This window comes from Pleurodeles waltl, chromosome 2_1 (assembly GCF_031143425.1).
Source record: "Pleurodeles waltl isolate 20211129_DDA chromosome 2_1, aPleWal1.hap1.20221129, whole genome shotgun sequence".
NCBI lineage: Eukaryota > Metazoa > Chordata > Amphibia > Caudata > Salamandridae > Pleurodeles > Pleurodeles waltl.
The window spans coordinates 901,887,378-901,912,798 of NC_090438.1; the positions used below are offsets into that span (position 1 = coordinate 901,887,378).

Here is a 25,421-nt window from a genome sequence, read left to right on the forward strand (position 1 = left end):
GTAATGATATCTTCTATGACATCATTTAGAATGTAACTGCAACATTTGCAATGACATTATTGATGAGAAAACTGTGCATGGAGTGGGCAAGAGTTATAGTTACCTTAGGGCATGAGTTATAGTATGTGAGAGAGGACAGCTGGAGAGCTAAGGATCACTTTTGATGGGTGGTAGTGATGGAATCCAAGGAGGAGTTCTTGGAGGGGTGCCAAACATGATTGTCGCACTGAGCAACACCAGCACTAAGGCCTGTGATGATGGGTATGTAGCAAGGTGAAGTATTACTGAGCCTTTTTTGTCTTTTTTAGTGTCTTTGGAGAACCGGCTGATTTAGGAAATAAGACAAGGTAAGGTGACTTCATCGTTATTTACTGTTGCACACATCACTCACGCAAACACCCATCAACAACATCTCTGCCTTCTACATAGTTTAGTGTTTTAGAAAGATGTCTTTAGCCAGTAGTAGAGATGTCGTTTTGGTGGATGATTGCTGTTCAATCCGTAACTCAGGTTATGGAGGACAGCTCTGACAGAGATTTAGAGACTGAGACAGCAGATACTGAGACAGCATCTGAGGGAGAGGAAAATGGAGCAGAATGTGGAAGTGACTTTTCGGTCGGCAGAATTCCATCCAATAACTCATCTTCCAGCGATTCTGAGAGACACAATAATGATTGACATGCTGTCCCATCACAAGCACAGTCTGTGCACTGGGACAACAGTAACAGGTTAGACCAACACAGATGGAGTGCTTGCTTTGCAGCTTACCAATTTAGTTCAGCCCCAAATTCCGCCATTCACTTGCAAAGCTGGATGTAAAGTTGGTACAGCCAACTTTTTGCCAATTGACTACGTCCATCTCTTTTTGAATATTGACTTCCTTGAGCAAACTGTGCAGGAAACAAATTTGCGTGCAAACAATTTTTGAGGGAGCATGGAGGCACTCTAGGGCATATTTAGCAACGCCAGTGGACTCCCACTTTGCTTGAGGAATTGAAGATATTTTTGGGCCTTTACGCTCAAAATAGGGTTAGTTCAGAAACCAACCTTGCAGTCCTACTGGTCAACTCGCACGGTTTGGGTAACCCCCATCTTCACACCATACATGAGCAGAGATCGTTTTTGCTATTGCAGTGCATGCTGCATTTCAGTGACAATTTTGCTGCATTGCCCCGAGACCATGCAGACCATGGTAGGTTGTTCAAAATTTGGCCTGTTGTGTAACAGTTGTCTGCCAAGTTTCCAGAGATTTATACTCCGGGAAAGAGTGTAGCCATCGATTAGTCCTTGATCCTGGTCAAAGGGCAGCGGCTTTTCAGGCAATACGTTGCAAGCAAAAGAGCTTGATATTGTATCAAGCTGTACATTCTGTGTGAGACCTCTACTGTCTATGTGGACAGCTTGAGAGTGTACACAGGGAAGGCCTCCTCTAAAAACCCATAGGTTGCCCTCCCACTCTAGGAATCACAGAAAAGATTGTATGAGAGCTTGTCCAGCCACTCCTTCACAAAGGTTATAATCTTTATGTGGACAATTTCTATACTGGAGTTGAGCTGTACGAAGTGGCACTGTGGCCTGCAGTACAGTTCATTGTTACCACCAAGGATTCCCTCAGGGGCTTGTTTGTAAGAAGTTCCAGCAATCCCAGAGCACTGCGTTGCCTTCCAACTAAGTGCTCACAGTCAAGTTCTCGGACAGGCTTAATGAGAGCACTTCCCTGTCACGGTTTGGGGTCATATGGCCAAAGTTCACAAGCCCACCTGTACAGTTGATATCAATAACTACAAAGGTGGAGTGGATAAGAAAGACCAGTGTCTTCAGCCATACAATGCAAGTCGTAAAACTCACAATTGGTACAAGAAAACGTTTACCCACCTGATCCAGATGGCAACATACAATGTGTATGTTGTTTATTGTCAAACAACCACAGGAAAATTCATGTTTTTCCTTGACTTTCAGTTGTCCATTATAGAAAACCTTACTGTTACAGAAGCAGCAGCCTCCACTTCATATGTTCTGGAGGACGCGGCAAGGCTGCAGGAGCAACACTTTGCTGATCACCTTCCTGAAACACCTAAAAAGGCTCAACCTTAGCCATGGCTGTAAAGTCTGCTCTAAGCAGGGAAAGAGGAAGGGGAGTCATGTTTAATGTCCCCAGTGCTCATCTCTGGCAGCCCTATGTTTTCCCACTTGTGTTATGTTGTATCATACTAAAGTGAAGTACTGGGATATTGACTGAGGTGGAGCTTTCAATTACTGGGCATGGATATCTGCTGTCCATGGGCTACTACTTCGCTAGGCAAGCAGCCGCAGAATTTAGGTTCCTCTACTTCTGGATATCATGGACTTCCTTATTGCCTGATTGACACCTTTATTTACCATTAGAACATGGTAGATGTTGTTTCCACAATTGATAAGTGCACTATAGTCCCAATACTGCACATGCTGATGGACAGAACATATGCCACATTGTCACGGAGTACCCTGTGTGGCAAAATGTAAAAAATTTGACTAGATTCTGAGGTGCTTGTTACGGCTGTTAGGGATGTATATTACACATGGACCACCCCGATTGCCCATGAGGAGAGGACTAGAATAAGTTTCATAATTCAAACAAATATCCTGTGGGACTTATTCGCCAATATTTTGCCTTGGTTTGAAAGTGTGCAAACTCAATTAGTAACTTTATCATAACCAATGTTATTAAAAAGGGGACCAGGACACAATAGCTTGTATGATGATTGTTTTCACATCTTTAGAATAAGATGTGAAAACAATCATCATACAGGATATTGTGTCCTGTACCCTTTTTCAATAGCATTGGGTATGATGCAAGTTAGTAATTGAGTTTTCACACTGTCAAAGCAAAAGTAGAAGTGTTGGTGAGTCCCACAGGACATGTATTTGGCGTATTCCTTTAGAAACGTGGACAGTATTCCCCAGCATGTTAGTTTCAGTGGTACATATGCTTGCTCAATTTGAGAAACATGCCTCGGAAGGCATACTCGGACACCTCCAACTTGCATCTACAAACTGGGAGGAGTTAGATTTAGCACACTAAGTGCGCTGATTGCGCAAGAAATATATTTTCTTGAGCTTCAAGTAGCTAGGATGGAAAGCATTAGTTTAGGTTCACTTGACAACATGTTTAGTCAGGACTCTGATGAGGACAGCGACATGAATGAGTAAGAAAAGCCTATGGTAGGGGTGCTTCCCAGGGAACTGGCATAGGTAGAAGGCAGATAGCAAAGGAACAAGCCATGACTTCTTCTTCACCTACAGATTCAAACCCATTACAGGGGCACTCACCCAATACTGAATTACTATGTCACGTATGGGTAAATGCTTGACCTGCTTGCCATGTTCATCCTCTGTCAGAACTTAGTAGATGTTCAGTTTGCTGTATGATAAGTGCATTAGCGTCACAGCACTGCACATAATGGTGGATGGGATATATGCTACATTCCCACAGACTACCCTGTGTGTTAAAAACTACAGTTTTTTATAGTTTATGACATTCTCTTTAGTGAACTTTGGAAAATTTCCCACACGTTTTCCTTAGTTTCAAAGATAGATTTGGTTACTCAGTTCAAGGAATGATGCCTCAGGGGCATACTCAAACACCCCCCAACTTGCATCCACTAACTGGAAGGAGTTTGAGTTAGCACAGTGAGTGCACAAAAGGGGCATAAAAGACATGTCTTCCAGGGCCTCATGCGGCTGTCATAGGAGCCATTAGTAAAGGTTCACTATTCATGTGTTCAGTAATGTTCAGAAAGAAGGAGACAGTTACTTGACAGGTGGTAAAATGTAATCATACTGATTCCATTCTGGTGCGTATGAATGTGATGGGCCCTTGCATGGTGGTGGTATGCTGATGTCAGTGCACTAATTGGTTAAATTGGGCCCATGGTCGGTGGTATGAAAGCCTTGTGTGTGGTGCATGAATGGATCATAAAGCGGTTGGTGCCTTCACATGGTTAATGGCTCATCTTCAGAATTTTTGGTTTCAATATTCAGATACTTTGATAAGCAATTGTGCTTTGAATCCATCCTTTCTGGAGGTGCTGAAACCAACCAATGTAAGTGGTAGATTAACTTAAAAAAATTAGTACCAGATTTATATCTGTGATGTGAAGATGGCTCTTACTAAGAACTCCTTTTTTCTCACTATGGGTAGCTGTGGATTTTGAGCCCTAGCTCAGCCTGCACCTAGGCAAACCTGCACATTTCTGAAAAGTAGACAACCAGGGGAGTCCAGAGGTGCATGAATTATGTGGCTCTCGCTAGGTACTTTTATGCAGAAGCCCTTGCAAATGTCAAACTTTGGTAAGAAGCATGCATTTTCATCACCTTTCTGTGATAAAAAGACATGGAATCTGCATGAAGCCAGAGGATTCCTACCATCCTGAGTTCATACATGCCTCCTGATAAGAACGGTATCCCACTTATGAGGGTTTCTCAAGAGAAAAGGGCAAAAAAGGCCCCAAATCCCTATGCTGGGAGATGAGCAATAGGGGTAGGTGCTGTATTTGGGCCCATGCTGTGGCACCACCTAAGCAAACCTACAGACCACATACATTTTTTTAAACTAGCCAATCAAGGGAGTCCAGGGTGGTGTGCCTTACGTGGATCCCATAAGATTTTCTTACCCACACTGCTGTACAAACTTCAAACTCTGACTGAAATCGCACACTTACCTTCCATTTCTGTGGTTGCAGAATCCTCAGGAATCCACAACATTCCTACCACTCCTTATTACCCGACTTCTGCCAATAAAAATGCTGCCCCACTTGTGTGGCTGGGGCGAGTGCCCGCTACAGGAATGGCTCAAACCAAGGTCAACAGAGCCAGGGGACTCACATTGACCTTGGTTTGGTTTGTTTCTTTCATGGGCACCAGGTCTACCCACACAATTGAGGTACCATTTTTACTAGGAGACTTGGGGGTATGCTGGGTGAAAGGGAGTTTGTGGCTCCTTGCAGATTCCAGAACTTTCCTTCACTGAAATGAGGAAAATGTGTGTTTTAGTCAAAGTTTGAGGTTTGCAAGGGATTCTGGCTATAAGAATGTGGTGAGAGCCACACAAGGCAGCCCACCCTGGGTACCCCTATGTGTCTAGTTTTAAAAAATGTACAGGTTGGCTAGGTTTCCCTAGGTGATGACTGAGCTAGAGTAAAAAAATATAGAGCTACTCACATTGGAAAAAACTGTCGCTTTTCGATGGAAAAATGCGATGTGTCCATATTGCGATTTGGGCAATTTCCTGTTACGGGTTGAGGCCTACCCACACAAGTGAGGTATCATTTTTATCGGGAGACTTGGGGGAGTGCCGGGTGGATGGAAGTTCATGGCTTCCCTCAGATTTCAGAACTTACCATCACAGAAAAGTGAGAAAAATGTTTTTTTTTACTCAAAGTTTGAGGTTTTCAAGGTATTTTGGCTAAAAAATGTGGTGAGAACCACACAAGTCAGCCCACCCTGGGTACCATTAAGTGTCCAGTTTAAAAAAATGTACAGGTTGACTAGGTTTCCCTAGGTGACGGCTGAGCTACCTACATTGGTAAAAAAGGGTCAGTTTTTGGTGGAAAAATGTGATGCGTCTGTGTTGGGTTTTGGGCCGTTTCCTGTTGTGTGCACTAGGTCAACCCACACAAGTGAGCTGCTACTTTCACCAGAAGACTTGGGGGAATGCTGGGTGGGTAGAAGTTTGTGGCTCCCCAGAGATTCGAGAACTTTCCATCATAGAAATGTGAGGAATTTTTTTTTTTTTAACTTAAAATGTGTGGTTTGCAAGGGATTCAGGTTAAAAAACATGGCGAGAGCCATGCAAGTCATCCCGCCCTGGATACGGCTAGGTGTCTAGTTTTAAAAAATGTACATGTTGGCTAGGTTTCTCTAGGTGCCAGCTGTGCTAGGGTCCAAAATCTAGAGCTACCCACATTGGAAAAAAGGGTCAGTTTACAGTGGAAAAATATGATGCTTCCATGTTGTATTTTGGGCCCCTGTCTGTTGCAGGCACTAGGTTTACCCCCACAAGTGAGGTTCCATTTTTATCAAGAGACTCAGAATGCTGGGTGGAAGGAGGCTGTGGCTCCCTGCAGATTCCAGAACTTTCCATCACAGAAATGTGAGAAAAATGTATTTTTTCAGTCAAAGTTGGAGATTTGTAAGAGATTCTGGGTAAAATATTCTGGGTAAAATAAAGTGGTGAGAGCCATGCAAGTCAGACCACCATGGATACCCCTAGGTGTCTAGTTTGAAAAAATATACATGTTGGCTAGGTTCCCCTGAGTGCCAGCTGAACTAAGGTCCAAAATCTAGAGCTACCACATTGGAAAACATAGGGCCAGTTTTCGGTAGAAAAATGCGATGTCTCTGTGTTGCGTTTTTGGCAATTTCCTGTCATGGGCACTAGCCCTGCCTACACAAGTGAGGTACCATTTGTATCAGGAGACCTTTGGGGGCATAGAATAGTAGAATTTTTTTTATTACCAATTGAATTTCGCAGCGTTTGTGCCTTCCAAATGTAAGCCAATGTACAATAAATGAAATTTAGAAAAATACCCTCTAAATCAGTGGTTCCCAACCTTTTGACTTCTGTTGACCCTCACTTTATCATTACAGGAACCCGGGGACCCCCACTGAATCATTATTGGAATCCGGCAACAAACCCACTGAATCATTACTGAAAGCTGGGGACCTAATCTATTTGTATTATTTAATTTTCTAACCAGTCGCGGACCCCATGAGGAGGCTTCCTGGGCTCCGCCCCAGGAGTCCTAGGACCACAGGTTGGGAACCACTACTCTAAATCACATACTAGTAAGGGTACCCACAACTTGATAGATGTACAAGTTTACATGTGGCTCTAAACGTCATTTCTTGTGCCCATTTCAGAACCACGTAGGTTTCCTAGATATCCATTTTTCACTTTGCCTATTTTTTGGGCTATACTTGGTACTTAATGGAAAACCACTGTAAAGTGCAGCTCTAGCTCTGGGTACCTTGTGTTCTTGGAAAGCTTATAAACCCATTATATCCCTGCAACTAGAAGGATCTAGCAAATTTAATGGTATATTGCTTTTGTAAATCTGCCATTTGAGAGAAAAGGTTACAGATAAAAACGTCACAAATGCCCATTTTTTCCTACTCATGTTCAATATTTTTTTATTTCAACAGTGTTTTTCCTCAGGAAAACCTTAAGGGATCTAAACATATGACCCCTTGCCAGATTTAGAATTTTACCTACTTCTCTGAACTCTACAGCCACACTGGTTTCCACCACAAACTGGAAGTAGGTTGAGATCACAAAAAATAGGGAAAATAGACTACCTCTTAGAAAAATGCCAAAACTGTGGTACAAAATTAGGTTTTTTAATTCAGCTCTACCTGTTCCTGAAAGCTGGGAAGATGGTGACTTTAGTACAGCAAACTGTTCGTGGATACCATTTATAAGTAAAAAAAAAACAGATACTTTTATCTGGAGCACTTTTCCCTATGTACTTTTTTTAACTCAAAACTTTGCTAAATTTTGGCTATTTTGTCGGTCCACTCTGGGGGAATCCACAAATCCTGAGTACCTTTAGAAATCTCAGGATGCTGGAAAACAAAGACACACATTTGTGGTGGGCTCCTTATGTGGAAATAAGTATGGAGTCCTAAGCCCAAACTACCCCAAATAGCCCAAAAAGTGTTTGGCACAGACGGCGGTGTGGGGGGTAGGTGGGGTGCAAGGCCTGGCGGCAGCCAAACTGGGGCACGAAGTACATAGTAAAGACGACAAGGCCCATGACTGAAGTAGAACCTGATGATCCAAGATGACTTCCATCGCTCGAAATGCACACAAGTCGGTAGTTCCTGTGCTCTACCACGCAGCATGCTCCCAATCCATGCATAGCTTGAGTGCAGTCAGCTCCCCCATTCTGTTGTGACTGCAATCCTTTCCTTGGGTGAAAGGCCCTCAGAATAGGTGGTTTCAAGATAACTGCTTCCTCGCACTCAAACTCAGCCTGACAGTAAAAAGCATTTTAAGGCCGCATCCTGACATGTAGTAGCACACATTTAATGTAGTGCATTATGTTATGTCAGTATTTTGTTACTTTATTATACGGTTCCCTTGCAATACATGTTTTACATACATAAATATTGCGGCTTTGCTATTGTTAACGCGTCCTTTTATGATATTTTATTACACATCAGGACTCGTTTTAGGCCAATGAATCTTTTGACCCAGTTGAGAGACACCGTAGGACGAGATAGCTAATCAATATATCAATCAATACATCAATAATGTCATCAATATTTATCACGACAATGCATTTCACTTTAGTCAAAGTCATTAATCAATACAAAAACGCTACCATGACCTTTCAGCCATGAATAACCACACCAGTTTAGTAGAATTTTATGAATTTGATTCCCTATTAATTACAATCTAGTAGCAAATGCTTTTAATCTCAACACCAAGAAACATAATAGCATAGTCACGATATGGCAACTTTGATAAGATTTTATTAAAGCGAGAATCACAAACATCAGAATATAACATGGCGTGAATATAGATCAAGTTTAGCAGAGTGTCAAAAATGCGTCAGTTCAACATAGCATAATGTCAGTCGTTTGTCTATTTGCGTCGGTTCTGGTGAACACTTGTCCTAACCACTGATTAGCATTCGCATGTTGGGCTTCATGCAAAACAATTTAGAACACCAATTTGGAAAACATCTAAGGTCTCTGTCAAAGCAAGCAGTTGGTACCTAGAAAGGAAAAGCAAACAGACAATTTTACAAATGCATTGTCATAATTACCCTCCAAATGGATAATCTAAGGGCAAGGATGGTTTTAATAAAATCTCAAGTCACCAAACAGAGTGACAGAGTTTCTGGATAAAATCAATAGCATTCCCTACCTAATTCCAAATGACTTCCAGTGACATGGGTTTTTATCCCTTTTTCGTAGTACATTCCCCCAAAATTCTATTGGACATTTGCTATACCCCACTATCTTTAACCTATCAAATTAGCATTAGGTAATCCTAATCTTCACCCCATATTATTTTACAAGTCTTTGATTGGTCTTCGTAATTGACGTCTTCAGAGGTGGCACGTCCGGTGTGACTTCATCCCTTTGTAATTCTTTGCACATCTTTTGGTCAGCAGTTCCATTGTCTTCACCGGTTTGAATTACCTTGTACATTACATTAATCTACACTGTTTCAATTTATTTTAACATTTATTTTTCAAGACGATGAGAAGCAGTGGGAAACGGATCTACATGGTTACATTCATCTTCCAAGTCGAAGAAAAAGAATAAACAAGGTCATGGCCCTTTGTGAGTCAGCACACTGAAAAATTGAAAAATGCATTTAATATGAGAGCTAGGCAGCTAAGCTGCAGCTCATGCTAACTTAAGGCCTATGAGGTTTTCAGTACAGATTTAATAACGCAAATGTTAGTATAAGCTCATTTGAACGTAACGTAAACATTTTGGTCATTATTATTAGTTCGCGTATACATTGGTGGCCACTCTTCGTGGTCACAATTCAAGCGCACGTCTAAACAAAATTGCTATTATTATAGTTTCTTTGCGGCATCATCACACCTTAATTCATAAACATTTCATGCTAATATAGATTATATAAGCTACGCTCTCTCAGTCCCTCCTCTGATGACGTTCGTCATCACACAAACCTTTCCCTTTGACCTTTCACTTTAATTTTTCACCTTACACATAATGCGCATTTCAACATCCTGTCCCTTGTGTGAACTTTCCCAAATTTCGTTGAACTTTTTCTCCCTTTCACTTTCTTCATTCTTCCTGGTTCTCTTTGTCCAATTTCTTTTAATTTTATCATTAATTTTGCATGCTCCCCATAATCCTAATAGACAGGCCATAACGATTAATAGACCCCCTAATATTTTTGCAAGTACCCCATTCCAAATATTGCTAAACCAGCTTCCTACTCTGGCAATTCCATTTCCCAATTTCTCCCACACTCCAGGTTCCTTCAAGTGCTTCAAATCTGCACTATCCTTAGTTAAGTTAGTAAGCATACCTCTAATCTTTTTACTATTATCTGGTATAAATGAGCAACAATGACGCTCGTTGACCATCTTGCAGACCTCCCCCACTCTTTGCTAAAAGAATGTCTAAAGCAAGCCTATTTTGAAGAGTCATAGCTCTTTCCGCAGCAAGTTCAGTATCCATTAGGAGTATAGCCCCTGTAAAATTTGTCAGCATGTTATCCACAATAGTAGACAACTTTTGAATCTTTGTGGAGTTTAAGATAACCCACACTTGGAATTATGGCTCCAAATATGTCTCCAACGACAGCAGCCGCTGTCTCTCGTCTTTGTCTAGCATGTTGTAATTCAGCTGTTTTAGGTATTTGCCTTAAGTCATCAATCTAGTAAATCTTTGGGAAAACTATTCCCAAATAACATGTCCCATACCATCCCTTAGGGAGACGGTAATGAGCATTAAGTACACAGATGTAATAGATCCCAGGAATCGCTGGATCCTGTCCATTTAACATGAAAGTCCATTTACTCTGAAACAAAATCACATGTCTGCATTCACTCGTTCCCACAAATAAAATGTCATGCTCGGATTTTGGCCTATATATACAAAGCCTCCCTACATGCAGTGCATCTATAGCTAGTTTGCCTTGCGTCTTTATTGCAGTGTAAGCATAATAATTTGCATATGTGCGTTTTTCTAACCCTTTCTCTAATCTCTCTATCAATGCTTTGTGTCTATCATCAGTGTGATCTAAAAAGCTTTTCTCTACAGGCGTCAATAGGCAGGTCAGATTGTTGCGGTGTGCATAAGCTGTCCCAAATGTAAGCGTCGGTTCAAAGAAGCCTCTAACTAATTTTATACTATGCTCTTTAGCTAGTTTGTTCAGAAACTCAATCACAGGCACAAAAGAAAACACAACATCCAGATTTGAATAGAAGTATTGCACATGCTCTTGATTATAGAATCTTGTTAATAGCAAGCTACAACTTATCCCGTAGGTTAGCGGAAGGCTATGGTAAGTGACCCCTTCTTGTACTGATGAAGGAATCTTTGTGCACACATAACAGTTTTTCGCATCCATGGTCTCAACATACTCATTCAGCAAGCGATAGAAGACAATAGTAGAAAGTTCCCCCTTTGAGTTAGTTCCCTCATGCAAGTGCTTTGCATCCTGTTCAAACTTTTCTCACGGTGTTAATGTTGTAGTCTCAGGTTTTGAAGCAGTGTTAGTTGCTTTCTTATCCAACCACGGCATTCCCACAATCACTCCCACAATTATTATTGCACACACAATACCTAATATAGGACTCAACCAACCACACACCTTACCCTTCTTGTTACTACCTCTATTATAAGCCATGTCTGTAAAGAATCAGATAGCAGAATAACAATCAACTTGAGGACGATATAAAACTCTTTTTTTTTTTTTTCTTGATGCAAAAGTCTCTTTCTCTCTGAGTATATTTACAGCGTTTTACTCACTCCAGGACCCCTTTGTCAAATCAGATTAGCAGCTTGTCATAATCAGGTTCTCAAAGTCAAATCAGGTTATCAGTGTCGCATCCGGTAATTTATAAGTCACTTTTTCTTTAGTTTTACAGTTTTCGATTTTAACAAAGTCTCTTTCTTCAAGTCACTTCAAGTACCGTAGTATTGGCCTGGCACTTCTTGATCAAAACAGAACGCTAAGAGTTCTTGTTGCCATTCAGATGTCGTTACATATGCCCACTCAGGACCTGCGTACCTTCTGTTTGCGGATGTCTTTCTTTTCAATCTCCGTTGACCTTGCAATTCTCCTTCACCCAGATCCTCTATTCGGGAAGTATCAGTCTCTTCTGTTATTGTTTCACCTGGTACACTCTTTTCTCTTGCAGCCTGTTTCTCTGGCCAGTTATCTCCCTTATGCATCTTCTTTCTGCCTGTTCTTTCAGGACGCTGAACAGCACCCTCCACTTGTACTATGGTGTTTTCTCTTGATGGATCTGCAACTGGCTTTGGGGATGCCGGAGTACTGCGGTCTCTTTCTATTATTTCCCCTTCTTCTTTTTCTTCTTCTGGATCTGTAACGGGTTCAAGTTCTAACCCGTATCCGTCTACTTCTGGGAGAACCTCTCCTTGATTTAGTTCTCCTGCTGCCTCTACTGAGATAGGCACACTGTCATCTCTCTCGAACTCGTTCACTGTTTGAGGGACTAGGCTGTTCTCAGTGGGCTCTCCTGCAGTCTAAGTTCCCTCTTGGCTGTTTTCTGGCCCTGAGACTTCCCTCTCTGGAACTGTTGTGCCGGAAACTTCAAGTTCCTCGTCAGTTGGGCATGGTACCTTTTTCGTGTGACTGGCATGTATCCAGTTTGGAACGCCTGCACATTTCACAGCAGTGGCTGTTGTGTAGATTACTTGATATGGTCCTTTCCAACGCAGCTCCAAACAGGACTTTCTCATGTGCTTCTTGACAACTACCCAGTCACCGGCTTGCAGGGTGTGACCTGGATCACCGATCGGTGGCAATGTGTTAGCTTCTACCTGGTGAGAAAAAGAGCGAATCACATCAGCCAAGCCTTTGCAGTAGTCCAACACCATGTCATCCGTGATATTCACTAGAGCATTTGCAGGTACTGCGGGTAACTTCATAGCTCTGCCCATGAGGATCTCATGGGGTGATAGTCCTGTCTTTTTATCAGGGTGTTCCTCATCGACATCAGCACTAAGGGTAATGCATCTGGCCATTTCATATTGGTAGCTGCGCACATCTTCGCCATTCTTGATTTCAAGGTACCATTCATTTGCTCTACTAGTCCTGATGCTTCACGGTGGTAGCTACAGTGCAGCTTCTGTTCAATATCTAATGTGGCACACAAGAGTTTTATCACCTCATTGTCAAAGTGTCTGCCCCTATCTGATTCTATAGAGACCCGAAACCCGAACCTGGGTATTAGTTCCCTAAGCAGCAGCTTTGCAACTGTGAGACTGTCATTTCTACGTGTGGGGTAAGCTTCAATCCAGTGGCTGAAAACACACACAATCACCAACACGTATTTCAATCCTCCACAAACAGGTATCTCAATGAAATCCATTTGCATCTTGCTAAATGGACCACCAGCTCTCCCTATGTGGCTCAAAGTTACCACAGTCCCTTTTCCAGCATTCATCTGTTGACAGATGATGCACCTGTGACAGGTAACCTCTGCGGCATGTCTGAATTTTGGGTTAAACCAGTCAATCTTGAATGACCTGATCATTGCATCTCTCCCGAGGTGAGCCTGTCCATGGTAGAGCCTTGCAAATTGTGACTGAAGGCTATTTGGCAAAACTAATTTCCCCTCCTCTGAGACCCACACGTCGTCTGCCCTCTGTACACATTGCATTCTTTGCCAGGATTGTTTTTCCTCTTTGCTAGCACGAACCTGCAGTATCTTTAGATCATCTAGTGTATCGCCCACCCTTAATGCAAGGTTCAAGCATGTGTCATTTTCAGTTTGTGGCATCAATTCCCACTGATCCTTGAACGATATACAGTTCAATGCGCAAAACCTTGCGACTTGATCTGCATAGCCATTTCCCATGGACACAAAGGGCCTGATTACAACTTTGGAGGAGGTGTTAATCCGTCCCAAAAGTGACGGATATACCACCAGCAGTATTACGAGTCCATTATATCCTTTGGAACTCTTAATACGGCTGGTGGTATATCCGTCATATTTGGGACGGATTAACACCTCCTCCAAAGTTGTAATCAGGCCCAAAGTCTTGTGACTTAACGTGAGCATTGCATTTCACCACGGCAATTTCAAGAGGTAACTGAATCGCATGCAACAAATACTTGATTTGTTCACCATTTTTCACAGGAGAACCAGAAGAGGTCATGAAACCTCTCTGTGACCACAATTGGCCAAAATCATGTACAATTCCAAATCCGTACCTGCTGTCAGTATAGATAGTGACTCTCAGATTTTCAGCTGCGTGGCATGCCTTAGTAAGGGCAATTAGCTCTGCCACTTGTGTGAAATACACTCTCTCGAGCCAGGAAGCTTCGATGATACCAGCTATGGTACATACAGCATAACCAGCTCTCAGCATTCCGACTGAGTCTCTCAAACAAGATCCATCAACAAACATAATGCAGTCATTTTCTTTTAACTGTGCATCTTGAATATCAGGTGGTGGTTTGGTACATAGTTCTGTTACCTCAAGACAATCGTGCTCAACTTCCTCTTCATTATTAACTTTAGTATTCTCAGCAGGAAGTAGAGTTGCCGGGTTCAACACAGTACATCGTTTCAACTAAACATTTGGCGACCCCAGTATAATTGGCTCATATTTGGTAAGATGAGCTTTTGTCATGTGCTGAGTTTTGGTTCGAGTCAACAAAATTTCAACTGAATGCGGAACCATTACTGTTAGGGGATATCCCATCACTATGCCTTCACACTGCGTGAGGCTCTGACCAACTGCTGCAACTGCGCGCAAACAACCTGGTAAGGCTGCTGCAACGGGGTCCAAGGTAGCTGAAAAATATGCTACAGGGCCATTTGCACCTCCATGGACCTGTGTTAAGACAGACAAAGAACAAGCATCACGTTCATGACAAAAGAGTAAAAAAGGCTTCGAGTAATCAGGCATACCCAAAGCTGGTGCCCTGCACATGCACTCTCTCAATTCCATGAATGACTCAAGCTCTTCCTTGGACAAAGCTATGGTATATGGCTCATCCTTGATCTCTTTGCCTGTCAACTTTATCAATGGTTTTGAGATAATCGAGAAGTTGGGTATCCACTGGCGGCAGTAGCCCACCATTCCCAAAAACATCCTGACATCTCTCTTTGTTGTTGGGGGGTTCATTTGCAAAATGGCTGTTATCCTTTCTTTCGATATTCTCCTGGACCCTCTTTCAATCAAGTGTCCTAAGTTCTTCACTTCTTTCTGGCAGTACTGCAGCTTCTTGGGTGACACTTTATGTCCATTCTTTCCCAAATGATTCAGTAAAGCAATTGTGTCATACCTACAGTCATCCCTTGTCCTGGATGCAATCAGCAAGTCGTCACTGTACTGCACTAGAGTCGAGTTAAAAGGCAGTACTAAGGATTCGAAGTCCTTTTTCAATATCTGATTGAAGATGGACGGTGATTCAGAAAACCCTTGAGGAATTCTGCACCAACTGTACACCTTATCCAGAAATTTGAAACTGAATAAAAACTGACTGTCCTCATGAAGGGGTATCGAAAAGAAAGCTTGTGACAGGTCTACAACGGTGAACCATTCAGCATCACACTGGACTTGAAACATAATCACTGCTGGATTGGGTACTATGTGGCAACATTTTACCACAATCTCGTTTATTTTTCTTAAGTCCTGCACATTTCGAACTTTCCCACAAGGCTTCTTCACACCCATTATCGGTGAATTACATGGGCTGCTCAACACTTCTTTGAGGACCCCCTGTTTTACAAAGTCTGCAATTATTTGTGACACTTGAATAAGAACATCTTGTGCCATGTGATATTGCGGTACCTGGGGAAACACCGCATTTGGTTTCACTTGTACTCTAACTGGTTCCACACCTTTTATAAGTCCCACTTTTCCTGTCAAATCCCACACTTTCTCTGTCACAGTCCCCTGTAACTCGGCAGGTAAGTCGATCACTGTGAGCATCTGGAATAATGTAATCAAAGGGTAATCTTAATTTGCAGTTCCTGTCTCTAACTCTGAGAACTGACCATCATCCCCTTCATCATCACTGTTTGTCTGCACTTAGATTCCATCATTGGAACAGGTAATCGAACATTTTGTCTTGCACAATAAGTCTCTTCCTAGTAGGGATACCGGACTTGAATCACAGACTACAAACTTATGCAGTCCCTGGAAGTTGCCAATCTCAACTTGCACTGAATCTGTAATTGGATTTGTCAGGTACTGGTTTGCCACTCCGACCACCCTTATGGTACGCCGTGAAAGTGGTAATTTTGGAACCTCTGCACTTCTAACAGTAGAGCGTGTAGCTCCGGTATCAACCAAGAATGAAACCTTGTGACCCATTACCTTTCCCTCTACATAGGGTCCCCTCTGATCTACCTCTAGGGACGCTGCAAGCCTGCACTCTTCGCTATCTGAGCTGTCATCCGACCACTCCTCATTCATTCCATCCTCACCACGGGAATTGCTGTACTGTATTATTTTGACTCATCACCTGACCTGTGACCTGCTGAGGAAGCATCACCTGTTGCTGTCCCATCGGAGCCATTGGTAATTGCATTTGCTGTCTAGGTACCATGGGAACCTGCTGTTGTACTTGCTGCATTTGCGCTGGTTGAACGCGCGGCATTTGCATTTGCTGCATGGGCTGTAACCCCTGCATCTGTACCATCTGTACCATGTTATTTTGAAAATTCGGGTTTTGATTTCTCAATTTTGGACCTTTCATATTTTGCAATGTACCGACATTGTTGAACGACACCATCCTGCACCACATTCGGGCATTCCCGCTTCCAATGCCACACGCCCCCGCACGCGTGACATGGGGACATCCTTTTCATCCCTTGTGCATCATTTTGAATCACAACAGTATTTAAGTCTGGACCGCGATTCAGAAAACCTCGACCTCGACCTCTCGGTTGTGCCTGAAACACACCATTCCCTTGCGGTTGCTGTTGTATCACCTGTTGAACTCCATTTCCCTGCATACCAGCCTGCGTTGCCCTTATCTGCATCACCATCACTTTCTCCTTTAGCTTTTTCTGCTTCAGCTCAGTCTCATCACTACAGTATTTCGCATACTGCAACACCTCATCAATCGGCTTCGCTTGCCAACAAATCAAGTGATTCATCTGACTAACTTCTGGTCTCAGCCCTTCAACAAATCTGAACACAAGATGGTTCATATCTTTCGGCTCAATGGTCTCAGTACCACTGTAAAGTTTGAATGCCTTTGACAATCTCTCATAGTAAGCATGTATTGATTCTTTAAACTCCTGTGAGGTCTGGTCAATTTTCTGCCAGTCAGTCACTTTCAGCGACACTTTCTGCTTCAAAAATTCAATCACTTTATGATAGTACTTCATCACCTCCTCAGAGGGAGCTCTGGTCACCTTATCCCTTGCCAGCTCCTTCGTCGGCCAGTCTACCCCTCTCTTGCACTCGACCCACAAATCAGGCGGAACAATGATCTCAAACAAGGTATTCAAGTCTTCCTAGAGATACTTTGCAAGCTTCACAAATCTATCTGTTTGTTGATACCACTCGATCGGTTTCTCCCTCAATCTGGGATAATCATTTGTGAAAGATAGGATGTCTCCTCGGGACCATGGCACATGAATTAAGACCCCACCAGCTGTTTCCCTCATTGGTAGTATCTTTACTGATTCCGTATCGGGTGAAGCTTTAGCCTGACTTGACCCCGGACTGTCACCTTTCTCCTTATCTCTTTTCTTTGCCCATCTGCCTTCCCACTTTTCTAACGCTCCCCAGATTTGCGCACTTTGCAGTATTTCTTTCAAATGCGCTTTCATTCCAGCAGAGCTCATATGCTCAAAGTCTTTTGAATCAAAGTCTAACCTGTAACTTATTTTCAAATGTTTAGTGTTCTCAATATCAATGTTGTACTTGTCTGCCAGGATCGCTAATCTCTGATGTACCTTGCCTACCTCTTTAGTAATCTTAGGGCACAGGTATCTCAATTCTGCTTCTGTGTATGACTCTAATCTGTTCACCCCCATTTTTCCTTCTACTAGTTCAGCAGCTTCCACCCCAGTCTTACAAAGTTCAGGTACTCATCTCTCCCTATCCTTTCCGGTTCTACTGCAGTCACTGTAGTCTTCTGTGAAGCATAGGTCTTCTCTAACCACTCGTTCAACTGTTGTACTGTAAAACCTTGCAGTGAAATGTTCCCTGCATGCATCTTTGGTGATTGTGAAGCATTCGTGCTTATCGTCTGTGGGGTCAGCACTCCTAACCCTGCATGTCCCATTGCCTCCAACGGTGCTTCAGCTGGGCTAAGGTTTAACAAGGATCTCAGTTTTTCAACCGCTTGCTCTCCTGGGGCCATTAGCTGGGGAGTTCCTATGGACCCTCCTCTTATTGCATCTTGGGTCATTACTCCCTGATCACATACGCCAGATTTACCTTGTGCATACAATGGCACCGGTGGACCAACAGTAATTGGTAACGATATTGCGGCAGGTGTCTGACCCGGTCCCAAACCTCGTGGAGCAGCGACTCCAAAGGTCTGATCCAGTGAAGCCGGGCCAGGTATTAATGGAGGTCCTGCTGCTGGGTTATATCCTGGTATCAGTTGTGGCTGCAGCTGGGGCAGCAATTGCGGAGTTGGCTCAATCTGCACTAACCTCGATTTTGTATATATCGGGTCTGGCGGCACTATCAGGTTTGTAGTAGTCTCTAGCACTGGGACGTCTGGATAGATTCTCTGTATCTGCGGTGGAGGTTGCAACTGTATCTGCATGTCTGTCTCAGTGGGTACACTGACCCGATTCTGTATCGAACCCGTATCACTAGTCTGTACTGTATCAGTAACTCCCTTCTCCTGCGTCTGGTTTCCAGGACCCGTACTAGTGCTCAGGACATTGTCGCTTGCCGCATAGGGTGGCGGGCGATCATGTAATATCCGATCCATGAATTCTTCATTGTCTGAATCGTCTTCCTCTCCCAAGGTCTCCTAGTTTCTTTAGGCTTACTAGAGTCTTTGTCTGTTTTACAGGTGGCTTTCTTTCCCTGCTTCTCTTCTCCCTGTGTAATTGCTGGGAACAATTTCAATCCATCAACTATTCCCCGTCTCCACATTTTGCTCTCGTTATCCCACCTAGCTTCTTCATAAGTATTTTCTGCCCTTTTTATTCTTCTTTGGAATTTTTCTTGTCTCTGTTTAAGAGCCATTAGATCCCAAATCGCTAAAGCCTCATACTGAGCTGGCCTCGGAGGTGGTTTCTGTACACTTAACATCCACCTTAGATTCTCTAGCACCCTCGTATTGAACGTCCCATGTTCTGGGAACGCTAAACATCCCTCTTTCTCTGTTAATTTGCGCCACTGTTTCATCCATAAACAAGGCGCAACACCTTTCTCCTCCATAACTATGTAAGGTGGAGTACCCTCAGGCGGTGTAGGCTCCCCTTCACTCGCCATAATGTATGCATCTCCTTTCAGAGCACTCTTAAAGGCCTTGACAAAATTCATCTTTGCGTTTTCTCTTATTTTGTATTTAATCAGAAGTGACTTTAGTTCCCAGGACTCTCTTCACCCACCTTTCTCAACCTATTGCCTCTCATGGACAGCAGCCAATCCGTGCGCGACCCCTCTCGACAACTGACCTATCTCAGCGCGGCACCACTGACGTCACACTCTGCAGCTGATAAAGTCTTGCGGCTCGTCCGCCCCTCACTGGATTCACACAAAACTAATGCAAAATTACTGCGAGCACCCTTAACAACAACACAAATCTGCCGGTTTACTTCAGGAAGGGTAACACATTTGCTTCAGAACTTTATAGAGATTTCACTTGAAGCCTCGGCCGCTACTCTCTCCTTCTCAGTTTCCGCACCCTCAAGCAGAATTCGACCCGCAAATCCTACTCTCGACTCGTCAATGGTTCGTCCTAGTGCACTTTAGAACTTGCCAAATCTCCATCGAAGGTTTCACACATACATTTCGACTCAAACTCGACTTGTCAACCACGCCTGATTGACCTATTAAACCGCACAGATTACAACATAAACCCAAGTGTCTCCTACACTTGTCAATATACTCCGGAGTCTTAGACCACGACGGGTCTGTACAAAACAACCAACCACGTGGATAATTTTGAGCACAAAGCGCCACATTCATAAGAAGTACGCCAGCTTCCCTACTCTCATACTGTGGAGTACGCCCACTCCTACTAAAACAACATTTACCTGGCCTAAATACACACAGATTTCACAATCACCTGCAAAAAGGCATAAGCTGAGCAAGCGCAAAAACCCTATACCACACACACTATGACACCGAGAACATTCCCAACTCACTTAGGCAGGCTCCGAGATCCCGGGAAGGTCATGGTGAATTTAGAAACACATCATACCTCCAATTTGCAGTATCACAGAAAAACAATTTAAACAATGATTCTCCGTCCTAGGGCCCCAAAGGGCCAAACCGTCGCTCTGCTACCAGAACTGTTAACGCGTCCTTTTATGATATTTTATTAAACATCAGGACTCGTTTTAGGCCAATGAATCTTTTGACCCAGTTGAGAGACACCACAGGACGAGATAGCTAATCAATATATCAATCAATACATCAATAATGTCATCAATATTTATCACGACAATGCATTTCACTTTAGTCAAAGTCATTAATCAATTCAAAAACGCTACCATGACCTTTCAGCCATGAATAACCACACCAGTTTAGTAGAATTTTATGAATTTTATTCCCTATTAATTACAATCTAGCAGCAAATGCGTTAATCTCAACACCAAGAAACATAATAGCATAGTCACGATATGGCAACTTTGATAAGATTTCATTAAAGCGAGAATCACAAACATCAGAATATAACATGGCGTGAACATAGATCAAGTTTAGCAGAGTGTCAAAAACGCGTCAGTTCAACATAGCATAATGTCAGTCGTTTGTCTATTTGCGTCGGTTTTGGTGAACACTTGTCCTAGCCACTGATTAGCATTTGCATGTTGGGCTTCATGCAAAACAATTTAGAACACCAATTTGGAAAACATCTAACTAAGGTCTCTGTCAAAGCAAGCAGTTGGTACCTTGAAAGGAAAAGCAAACAGACAAATTACAAATGCATTGTCATAATTACCCTCCAAGGATTAGGTAAGCGCACAGGTTCAATCTTCGTCTTCAGGACATCAGTCAAATCGCCAACAGTCAGAACTCAGCTAAGGGGCAAAGGGCACTTCCCTCATAAAGAGGAAAGTGTAAATGGATAATCTAAGGGCAAGGATGGTTTTAATAAAATCTCAAGTCACCAAACAGAGTGACAGAGTTTCTGGATAAAATCAATAGCATTCCCTACCTAATTCCAAATGACTTCCCGTGACATGGTTTTTTATCCCTTTTTCGTAGTACATTCCCCCAAAATTCTATTGGACATTTGCTATACCCCACTATCTTTAACCTATCAAATTAGCATTAGGTAATCCTAATCTTCACCCCATATTATTTTACAAGTCTTTGATTGGTCTTCGTAATTGACGTCTTCAGAGGTGGCACGTCCGGTGTGACTTCATCCCTTTGTAATTCTTTGCACATCTTTTGGTCAGCAGTTACATTGTCTTCACCGGTTTGAATGACCTTGTACATTACATTAATCTACACTGTTTCAATTTATTTTAACATTTATTTTTCAAGATGATGAGAAGCAGTGGGAAACGGATCTACATGGTTACATTCATCTTCCAAGTCGAAGAAAAAGAATAAACAGGGTCATGGCCCTTTGTGAGTCAGCACACTGAAAAATTGAAAAATGCAATTAATATGAGAGCTAGGCAGCTAAGGTTCAGCTCATGCTAACTTAAGGCCTATGAGGTTTTTAGTACAGATTTAATAACGCAAATGTTAGTATAAGCTCATTTGAACGTAAAGTAAACATTTTGGTCATTATTATTAGTTTGCGTATACATTGTGGCCACTCTTCGAGGTCACAATTCAAGCGCACATCTAATCAAAATTGCTATTATTATAGTTTCTATGCGGCATCATCACACCTTAATTCATCAACATTTCATGCTAATATAGATTATATAACCTACGCTCTCTCACTATCATCACTGTGATCACCGTTTCCTGTAACCAATGAATAGCAGGCCCGGACGACGTTCATAAGTCCTTAACATTGGGTAGACACATTTTCTTCTTTTTGCTCAGTTTTTCAGAGCTCATAAATGCCATATAGACTTTTAAATTGAATGTTCTAATTTCCGCCCTAGCTCCATATCAGTTTTTGTTCACGTTAGTACTGACGTCATAATTGTTTTCATAATTTCCTGTCAGCTTCAGATCATATGTTCATTATTGTGGTCCAATCTGTTTACATATGATAGCCCATACAAAGGCTTTACGCCCTGCTGAAAGCAGAGACGAATAACGATGAAGAACAGGAGATGCAGACACACCCAAAGCTAAACAGACCAGATGGCTTGGTTTCCTGCCACTAGCTGCTTCTCCACCTACACTGGCAGAAGGGTGAGAGTATCTCGGTGAAAGCTTGTTTTTTGATAATGTTCAAACACCTTGGCAAATTGGTTATTGATCTGAATGGTATGTTTGAAAATCACGTTGAGCATTTGTTTTGCTTTCTGTTTATTGATCTTTATTGCTATTTTGATATCATAAGGCTCAAGCACTTTGTGATATGATGCTTCACCTTTCATCTTTCTACAAAATTGTTTAACCGTTTTATATAGCACAGAAGCTCTTCCTGTTTTAGAAGACATTATAGTAGCTTATTACTTACTTGAAAATGACATTGAAACAGGTAAGAGAAACAGAGAACAAGAAGTAAGAGTAAAGAGCTAGGAACAAAATGGAGCGACATGTGGGATACGATTAAAACCACAGCACGTGACTGGGTGGCTGTTTGTTTTTCTGCAGTAGAATATGGAGTTGGAGGCTCAGTAATAGTCCAGGTAGAGGAGAAAGAGGTGAGTTAATTGATTTCTGAACGTCGGAAGTAAGGATACACCTCTGATTCCCAGAGTAAGGGTTCTAGGACAGGTGACTGGTTGTGAAAATAATGTCTGTGTACATGTGAGGCTTTGAAAAGAAGTACTTACAATACCTGAGATCCGTTTGACCTCCCGCGATGGCAAGGAACATGTATAATTAATAGATTTTTCAGATGTCATCTTTACAGGTAAAAATTCTTGCAGGAATAAGAAGCCAATGTATATCACATAGAATCTTCTTTGACTTTTTGTTTCTCTTTAGTGACCAGTCAGGCCACAGCATATAAAATGTTTTTTAGAAGTGAAAAAGATGTTTGTGGAGCGACCGTCTAAGACTGTATTTAGGAAGTCTAGTCTGAAAAATACAAACGCTTAGAGGCCATGCATAATTTGGCCCAAATACAGTAGATCCTTGAATTTATGAGTGAATGGACCCAGAATTGTCCAATTATTGCGGGCCTTGCATTTTGATCTTTCAGCGGCTGTGAGGTTTGGCCCTGCTGGCAAGCACACATCCAGCTTCCTGCTGGGAAAGGGCATACACTAGTGCTGTGTGTTGACCCCAGTTCTATTATTACTGTACCTCAATGGTCTTGATCCCACACTACTCCCTGTGCTGCGGATATCCACCCAGGTGGGCAAAAGAAACGTTCCCGCATTACTTTACGTGGACGATGCTGTTTTATTGGGGACAACACCCATGAGTCTTAACATCTTATTTCAGGTGTTTGTCAGCTTCATGGGGTCTCTTGGCCTTGCTATCAATAGTTATACAACTTACACCATGGCTTGTGGCCCAAATCACTGAAGATGAAGAGTGAATTCCTCCATGGCATCCTGTCACCTCTACCTAGGACTTGTCATGCCTGGGTGTGATGATCCTCAATACTCAGTGGAACTAGGGATCCTGTAAGCATAAAGCCTCTCAAAGGCTTGCTAGGGCCACTGATTATATTTACAGCTTAGCCTCACGTATTGGTAGAAAGTCCTTGGCCCCTCTGTTGGAGGTTCTCAGAAGCAAATGCCTCCCCATTTAAACATATGGGGATGGTATTTGCCCTGCAGACTGAAATGAACAGGGTCTTGCAGCGCCTCTTGGGAGTTCCCGGCCTGTGCTACCCATATTTTTCACCAGGAGCTTCGGGTTGAGTATGCAGAAAATTGTATTAAACTGGCTCCTCTAGCGCTATGGTGTGCTGTCTGAGCGAACCCACATGCAGGTTTTAATAGGGAGGTGATCGCTGACTGTCTTGCTTGTGTCAGAGGTTTGGCCATACCCTGGTTGTAATGTATTAGGCATGACATGTTTAACCTGGGGAGACCGGAACTCTTTTCTACCCCCTCCGCAACGACCTAGCCTGGGTCAGAAAAGCGCTTCAAACTAGGAAATGTCGGCTTAGAGAGGAAAGTGAACTTGCTAAGATCTCTGTAAGGGAGTATGTGAACCTTCAAAATACCTCTAATACGGAGCTGTACCTGGCATGGGTGGATGCTACCTGGGATAGCATCCTCGTAACTAGATTTAGGCTCAGCCTCTTGAGGTGGCATCTGGCTTTCCACCGAGTCAATTTGATTCCAGCAACATGCTAATCTGCCTTTGTGATGATTCCTTACCCAAGAGCCTGCTCAGTTTTACCTTCTTCTACAAGTACTACCTGGCATATTTCAAAAGGTTTTTAGTTCCACAAATAAGAGCATGTGAAATCAAAAGATGTGCTGATGCCTTGTTGTACCCTCAACAGCTAAAATCTCTCACACACTGTAGTAGCATTTGTTAATTTTTAAAGTGTGCAATTACCAAAAGAAAACAAATGGTATTTTAACTGACAGATACCCCAAGTCACATCAGTTTAAATAGTAATATAGGGTCATTTTTCTGATGGGTTTGCCCTGGTTGTTGACCCCAGCATAACCCTGACTATTTGGCTATAGACTTTTTATCTATTCAATGTTTTATCACTTGTTTTTACTATGTAATTAACTATCTGTTGTTTTTAATTCTATTCACACAGATGAGGCCCTGACCCAGGGCCTCATTACAAGTTTGGTAGTCGGACTGCTGAACCCCCATGGTCGCGGCCTTTTGAACGGCACCAAGGCGATTGTCCCAAGACCGTCAGATTATGAGTTCCCCAAAGGGCTGGCGTGACTGGCTGGGGGAGCCAGTATTATGGAGCTAATGCCCGCCATGCATCCCTACCTGTCCGCAGGATGGGCGGACTTTGTGCATGCACCACGTTTTGCATGGAACATGGTGCGCCCCCAAATCCTGATTTTTTTACGGGCCCACATTGAATTACCCCATGTGGTCCCTCATTTTGGGCCCCTTACCTGCCTGATCACCAAGTTTTCCATGGTGGTTTCATTGAAAGCTTGGCGGTCCCACAGGTCGTAATGTCCATGGTGGTCCCAATGCTGGGATCTCCACCATTGACCGCCGCAGTCAGGATCCCTGTGGTACTCCCCGCTCTGACTATAGCGGTGCTGTCATTCCACTGGTGATCTTCTGGTGGTCCGACTGCCAAACCCATAATCTGGTGGTCCAACCGCCAAAAGTTGTGGCAGTCGACTGCTACCATTGCAGTCCACGGACTGCCAAGCTCGTAAAGTTTTAATGACCTTTAAATGTCTGTATTGTGCTTTTATGGACGGTTTTTGCGACCAAAATAAAGTATTATTTGATCTGACCTGAGTGAGTGGAAGAAGTTGTTTGCGGACCTAACCATT

The 25,421-nt window shown here is 42.8% G+C and overlaps 1 long non-coding RNA gene across 1 annotated transcript in view; it reads left to right on the plus strand.

The window, feature by feature from the left end:
• The window catches only part of LOC138259260 (uncharacterized), a 61,117-nt gene extending 38,911 nt beyond the window's left edge, over positions 1–22,206 (plus strand). Inside the window, exons 2-3 of the long non-coding RNA XR_011198695.1 lie at positions 309–347; positions 22,071–22,206. This is a non-coding gene — a long non-coding RNA (uncharacterized lncRNA). The remainder of the gene's footprint in view (positions 1–308; positions 348–22,070) is intronic.
• Positions 22,207–25,421: the final 3,215 nt, after the last annotated feature.